Source organism: Protopterus annectens, chromosome 3.part1, assembly GCF_019279795.1.
Source record: "Protopterus annectens isolate FY-2018-M chromosome 3.part1, PAN1.0, whole genome shotgun sequence".
Taxonomy (NCBI): Eukaryota; Metazoa; Chordata; order Ceratodontiformes; family Protopteridae; genus Protopterus; species Protopterus annectens.
The window spans coordinates 146,179,193-146,187,266 of NC_056732.1; positions in this window are offsets into that span (position 1 = coordinate 146,179,193).

Genomic DNA, 8,074 nt, shown 5'->3' on the forward strand with positions numbered 1-8,074 from the left:
TATATATGTGTGAATGAGAGGGGAGGATAGAGGAATGGTGAGGATGCAAGGAGTAGAGGTGGCGAAGGTGGATAAGTTTAAGTATTTGGGATCAATAGTTTAGAGTAATGGTGAGTGTGGAAGAGAGGTGAAGAAGACAGTACAGGCAGGATGGAGTGGGTGGAGAAGAGCATCGGGAGTGATTTGTGACAGATGGGTACCAGTAAGAGTGAAAGGGAAGGTCTACAAGAGTGTAGTGAGACCAGCTATGTTATATGGGCTGGAGAGAGTGGCATTGACAAAGGCAGGAGTTAGAGCTGGATGTGGCAGAGTTAAAGATGTTAAGATTTGCACTGGGTGTGACGAGGATGGACAGGATCAGGAAAAAGTATATTAGAGGGTCAAGCCCAGGTTGGAAGGTTTGGAGACAAAGCCAGAGAGGCAAGATTATGTTGGTTTGGACATGTGCTGAGGAGGGATGCGGAGTATATTGGGAAAAGATGCTAAGGATGAAGCTACCAAGTAACAGGAAAAAAGGAAGGCCTAAGATAAGGTTTATGGATGTGGTGAGAGAGGACATGCAGGTGGTTGGTGTGACAGAGCAAGATGCAGAGGACAGGAAGAAATGGAAGCAGATGATCCGCTGTGACGACCCCTAACGGGAAGAGCCAAAAGAAGATGATAGTGCCATTAGTGGAGTAGATGGAGAGAGGAGGAGGTTTTGCTTTGGATTTCCTGTTACAGAAGATCATTAATTTTGTTTTGCTTGGATTTAGGAAGAGTTGAAGTTTATTTTCAATATCTAGAAAAGACTTTTGCAGTTTATCTTGGAATTCTTGGGGTGTGGGAGCAGAGCAAATAACAGTAGTCTCATCAGCATATTGAATGATAGAAGCAGATTTAGTGGCAGTGTTAAGACTATTTGTGAATATAATAAAAAGGAGAGGGCCAAGGATGGAACCCTAAGGAACCCCAACAGAGACTAGGAGGAGTGTGGAGAGTTTATTATCCCATTTAGCTGCCTGTTGTCGATTAGTAAGGTAGCTAAAGAACCAGTTGAGAGCTGTAAAGTTGAGGTTGAAGGAGCCTAGAGTGTTGAGTAGCAGTTGGTGGGATACCATGTCAAAAGCTTTGGACATACCAAGGAATATAATAGAGACTAGTTGTCCATTGTTTTTGAGGAGGTTGATGCAGTTAGTGAAACTTATGAGGGCTGTGGAGGTAGTGTTTTAGACGGAAGCCGTGCTGTGAACTAGATATGAGGTTATTTGTAGTGAGGTGGTCTATGAACTGCTTATGGATACATTTCTCTAAGATTTTGGCAAGGGGTGAGAGAATGGCAATGGGCCGATAATTAGAGAGATCTTTTGATGGGCCTCCCTTGTGGAGGGGGATGATATGGGACAACGATGGAACGACTGATAGGATAGATACGGGATAGGCGATGGAGCTTGCAGCAGTTTTTAAGAAGTCATTTGGAAGTTGATCAGTTGCTAGACAAGTAGGTTTTAGTTTTGTTAAGAGTTTTTTGATATAAGAGGTTTGTATGGGTTTAAAAGAGAAGTAGCTGGGTTTAGAGTTAGTAAAGGTAGGCACTGTAAGGGGTTGATTGGATTTGTTGTTGTTTAAAAGTGAGGTGATTGTCGTGATAAAATAAGAGTTAAATTGGGATACTATACATTCAATGCTATTTTGGTGTAGATGGTGCAGGGGTAGAGGTTTTGCCAGGGTTGAGGAGGTAGTTAAGGTTTTGCAAAATTTTTGTGGGTTATTTATGTGTTTTTGCTGACAAGCTAGAAAATAAGATTTTTTTGTCAAATCATATTTGCTTCTTAGTTGTTTGTAAGACGTGAGGTTTTGGAGGCTTGATAAGCAGTCCAGGCTGTATCTTTTTGTTAATAAGAGATTTAGCATATTTGGTTATCCAAGGTAGGTTTTTGGCTTTGGAGCTAATTTTTCTTGTTGGAGCGAGGTTATTAAGGATGTTGAGGAAGGTATTTTTAAAATATTGTACAGCTTGGTCTAGCTGGAGTGATTTTAGAGGTGACCAGTTGCAATTCTGAAGTAGGGAATTTAAGATGGTAGGGGAAATTTTTATTTTGTTGCATATGTGTTTGAAAATGACATTACAGGGGGAGTGAATGCATTTCCTTAAAAGAAAGGTAGGGGAGTGATCACTGAGAGAATTGGAGAGGCACCCAGCCAGGTGGACAAAGTTCGGTTTATTGGTTAGTATCCATTCTAGAATAGATTCTTTCTTTGTGTGTTTATCAATTCTAGTGGGGAAGTTTATAGTTTGGGTGAAATTTAATAAACTGATCAAATTAGAGGGGTTGTCAGATGAGCAGGATAGCCAGTCCAAGTTGAAATCATCTAGCACTATAATTTCTTGGTTGAAAGAAGAGGATGCTCAAGATAAAAGACTTTCAATGGTAGGTAGATTATTTCCTGGTGGTAGGTAGGAGACAATAATTATGATGGTTTTATGTGGATTTACTTAAAACTGGGTGGTTAGAATTTCTGCTTCTGATAGATCTGGGGGCGTACAGAGCAATTTTTCCATTTTGATGAAATTTTTATACATGATGGCAATGCCTCCACCACGCTTGTTCAGCCTATTTTGTCTAATAACTTTATAACCACTAGTAAGTATTTCCTCATCTTTAATGTGGGGTTTTAGCCATGTCTCTCTAACAATTACTATATCAGGAGTGTAGGTAGCTAGGGCTTCATGAAATTCACTAGTTTTTTTGTAATACCTCTGAGGTTAAAATTAGTTATGAGCAAGTTGATTTGGAATTTTTGAGGGGAAGGTGGAGAGTAGTATTAGCAGATGTGGCGGGTGTTACTGGGTGGGGTGGGAGTAGATCTGTGGGTCCTGGGTTAGGATGCATGTCATCTTGGAGTCTGATTTCTGTTAGTGAGTGTAGAAGGAGAGAGTTTGAATTTGGATATTAGTCGATGAAAGAAATCTGGATAGGAAGAGTTGGGGGTATAGACATATTTATAGTGGAACAGCAATGTGTTAGTGTAGAGGTTAGAACAGATGTGAAAATGGATATTTGGTTTTGTATGGTATGTAACAGTGGGGTGTGTGGGAGAGGAGTAGTGTGTTATGTTTGATGTGATGAAGGAAGTGGAGTTGGAAGCTAGGTAGAGGGTGATGAGCAGGATAAAGTTGATCAAAAGAGTGGTGATAACTGACATGGTGAAATAGTAGGGAAATAGGAGAAAAATATGGGTGGGTTCGTGTCTGCAGTTTAGTAGAGAGAAATGTACTGATACAGTGATGTGGAGACAATGTTATATGAGGGATGATATAATGGTTAGTGAGGTGGGAGGGGAGAAAGTGAAAAAATAATTGACTGTGGGTGTGTTGGATGAGGTAGTTGCAAATAATAGGATAATGAGTTAGAAAGGTGTGGTTTAGGTTAATAAGTGTAATTAAAGTGGGGGTGGGTGGGAATGGGCGTAGGGTAGGGAGCGAAGTAAGCCTGAGCGAAGAGAGGGCGAATGGAGAGAGTTGAGCCAAGCCCAGAGGCAAGCACAACCCAGAAACAATCAGTAAAAAGTCAAACAGAAAAAGGCTATGTACTGTTAATAGTAAGGAAAAAGAGATTTTATTGTGTAGTACTACCAGGTAAGAAACATCTTAAAGCAGGCTGATTAGTCCAGCATTTAACAGACATAAGTTTGTTGAAAACTAACAGATTCTTTTAAAAATGGAGGGATTTCCTTGCTGCCAAGCTGCTTACAATTATATAATAATTATAATACTTATATATTAATTGCCTATAACGATTAATGACAATCAACTGACACCTCTGACCTGTCTGCCCCCCAGCCCAGTGCCCACTCTCCACTTGCTTTAGTTACCCACTATCAGTGTGTATGCTTGCCATAGTGCCAGAGACAAGTACAAATAGTAGGCTCTCTCCCAACTTGATCCCCCATCCAGTAATAAAAATAAAAAGGAATTAAAGTAAAATAAATATCAGTCTGATTCAGAATCTGATATAAAATAACCATGTTAAATTAAGAACAGATCTAATTTTGAAATTAAGGAGCGTGTAACAGTCTTCTCTACCACACCCCTACATCCAGCCACCCAATTAGAAGCCTTTGGGCCAGTGCCTGAGGTTCATTCCTTTCATAAAATCTAGCGATCAACAGACATACAAGTAGGATGATGTCTAAATGGGTCAGGAAGCAGATGAGTACAGCTCCAGCCAAAAGTCTTCTAGAAGTCTGGTATCAGCCCAAACTTTGATGATGCAAAGTGTCAGAGGAGTAATGTTAAGTCTAAAGATGCAGAGTTCCAAGAAGAGTCAAATCCCTGACCACCCTTGCCTTCTCATGAAATTATAAACAGGAATACATTACAGCCCCGTCTTCTGGCAGACCTATCTCCAAAATTCCTTTGGTCAACAACAGCAGACACTGTGATATGAAATCCTCTAATATCTGCTCTATTGTCAGAAGCAAGATGTCTGGGAAGATTCAAGCAAATCTAGACCATAGCTTTCGTCTAATACAGCCAGGAAAAACACTTGGCCTAGGTAATGGTTTTCCAAATTGAAAAAAGGGAACTCGCACTTTGGCTAACCCTACAGAGTAGTTAAGACTACTGCTACATGAACGTTTCTTGGAAATTTTGCTGGAAGATGCAGTAGAAAAAATATACCCAGAGTCTTGGCAGGTTAACTCTGTCTGAAAAAGCTTTCTTCTAAAAGACATGATTAAAAAAGGCAGGGGGTGCAGAAATAAGTGTTCAGAAGAAGTCTTACACATTCTTTAGAAGTCTTCCATTCTTGCCTTTTGAGTACCCGGAGAAGAGTAACCCACTGATGAGGGTTTGGAGACCTTTGTTGGCAAGAAAGTTGGCAAGAAAATGATAGAGGTCTGCTGCATGATGCCTCATTAAAAAAGAACTACCTTGGTGGGGGAAGTATGACTAATCAGCTTTCCTGGGTGCAGTAGATCCATTTCCAACTTTGCAATACAATATTCTTTTGAGTGCATATTCGTGGGCCACTGTACAATGTTCTTTGGCATGCATACTGCTGGGATGCGCATGAAACTGGCCCACATGAAACAGTGCTCTATCCCTGCAAAGAAGGAAAGAAACAAATAAATATCAACACTTGGATGGAAATTAACTATTATCAGCCAGCTTCCACCACATATTAAAATGAAAATCGAACCTAGAAAGGGGGGAGGTCCTAAACTCAGTCCTCGTCACTGACTAGCAAACCACTCAGAAAGGCAAGAAAAATGGTCCCCTGGACCATTTCTTAGACCCAAAAACATGTTTTAGACATTAAAGATCAACCTCTTTTTTTCAAAGGAAACCTCCATGGCATAGGTAAGAGAAAGATGGAAATTATAACACCCAGAATTTTGCTTCCAAGACTTAAGTGGCAGGAAGGTACCCACCTACACAGCTTCATACCCATCTGTAGAATGTTATCTTCCCAACTGTGGTCTGGGAAACAGAGTGCAGACAACTGCCAGAGCATTTAGCTTAAAAAAAGAAGGCACTGTAAGAGGTCTTAGGCTTGGAAAGTCTTTTCAATTTTGTTTTCTATCTCCCTATCCATGATCCTTGAAACAGTCCTACTCTGCCTTCTACAAAGTTGCTTTCAAAGTTAGCACACTCTGGGTGTGACGAAGACTTTAAACCTGTCTTTTCAATAACAGTAAGTGATGAGGTTGAACCCCTAGCAATAACAGCTCTCAACACCATGACCTTACTCCATGCAATGAAGGCATCATCTACAGTGGTCTGCAACCATTAACTAGCAGCTATAGTCACATCTGTAGGGCCTGTGTTTTTTAGGCAAATTCTTTCCAAATCATACATATTAAGAGAGGATTCAAAAGGTCTGACGCAAAGAACTGAAAGCATATAACCTCAGTACAGACACGCAATGCATAGGCCAAAGAACACAGACAGGTGGAAAACAGAAAAAGATAACATGGCCAAATGTTTTACCAGCTAATCACTGAAAGACCCCGAAATATCAGATCTGACTTTGACAGTCTTAATATTTTTCTTCTGCTAGCTAATGTAGCCTATATAAAACTGTGGTTATGCCATCTTTAATTAAAATTACAGATATAACCCTACCTTTTTCACCTTCATCTACTACTTCTAGTAACCATCACTGTCACTCTATCAAGAAAACATAATAAAAAAATAAAAGAATAATGCAAATAGTTATTACCTAAACATAATGAACAAATTAATAGAAGATGTTGATAGAAAAAAATTCAAAAAAATGTTAACAGATTGCTTCAGTTGTATCACATGCGGTTGGCTTGGCTTATGAATAAAAGTTCACTCCATACTTTCTGGATGGAATTATATCATGATTTTCACTTTCAGACATACTGAAGCTTCTTTAGTACAGCTGATTTGCATTAGTTCTTTAAGTTTTCTTTATTCTCCATAACAAGAGATCTATACCCAGCAATAAGGGCATCATGATATTGCATAAACTTGTTAAAAAAGTACCACCGTTGCTTTGTAACTAATGTAAGTACGCATGTCTAACATAAATGTGTACAATTTGTTTTGCCTCGCTGGACTAAGAAACCTTCTCATTTTACAGTTAAGTGCTTCTGACATTCATATAATCCCAGGTAAATATACTAGTATTACATTTCCTAGTGTCAGACCAAGTTTAAAGTTGTAAAGATAACAGATACTATTAACAGCATACACATCTGGTTGCCAAATGAATGTTATCACATTAAGACAAGATTTAAAGAATAACCTTAAATCCAACAGACTGGATAGAGCTTCCAGTCACGTCAAACAGGCCGATCTGTTCAAGTTCAAAATTATCAAATTATATAAACAGAGTCACAAATATCCTCTTTGCTTTACCTATAGCAAATCAAGTTCCCAAAGCCTAGCAATGCTTGAAAATAATCAAATCCAGAGAACCAGGTTCCTCCTGTTACTAACAAGCAAGCAATCCTTCAAACTTAGCATACCCTTCTAACTCCACTGCCTAACAATTTTGAAAGACTTTGAAAATTAGAACTAGGCATTTCAAAAAGAAGGCACTTTTTCACACTGTAAAAATACGGTCCAAAAAACAACTTAACACAGCTAAATAAAAACAGGAAAATATATTAATTTACAACACATAAAAGGGTGCATTAGTGGCAGAGTCATATCATGGTCAAATGGGGCACTAAGGCAGGTAATAGACTAGCCCCTCCACCACAGCCATTCCGGTGTCCTGTTACTTGCCTAAGCACTGTTCAAAAATATTAGCATGCATACTGTTTTTTTTATTTTGATATGACGATAAAAATGTGGGTTTAATTTAAAAGTTTTAATTTATTTATCCTTTGCTGTCTAGGTTAGTCCCACTAGGCTAGTCGCTTCTTTTCAGCGGAGGGTCTTGGCAGTATTTATACTACTAGGGGAGCTTTGGACAGAGCATCGAGGAGCTTCCCTTTGCTCTTTTTGATAGCTCAGGTGGATGTAAAAGATCTCACAGCACCTGCCATTAACGTAGACAGATGGGGCCTTAGTTTAACATCTCATCCAAAGGATGACACTCTCAGGAGTGCAGCGTTCCCCTTACACTGCACGTCACTGTCATAAATCCATTTACATTGTGTGGGAGTAGAACGCACTGCCTTTTGCACCAAAGGCGAGTATACTATCTGATGGGCTATGAACACTGCTTACAAACTTTATAGCACAAACATAAATGGCCATTTGGTAAACCGAACAGTGCATAATGAAAACAGACTTAGCATGTGCAACAGTACACTCCTCTTCATTGAAAATGCAATAAAGCTCATGTTCATTGCAAATGCACTGAAAAAAAAACTCGCATTCATTGAAAAACCATGCAGTTAGTGGCAGGTTTAAGTGTACCTTCGTTCCTAGGTTGTTTTCAAACCATGGGGCCCCCTGTATACATTTTAGGACCATGCATAAATGCATGTGTTTGATTCACTTTCCTGATTTAATATATTTCTACATCAATATTTATTACAGTAATTTTTAATTTGCAGTTTTGAACATTTTTTTTTCTTAAGCAGTGAAACAATATGTATGAACGAATAA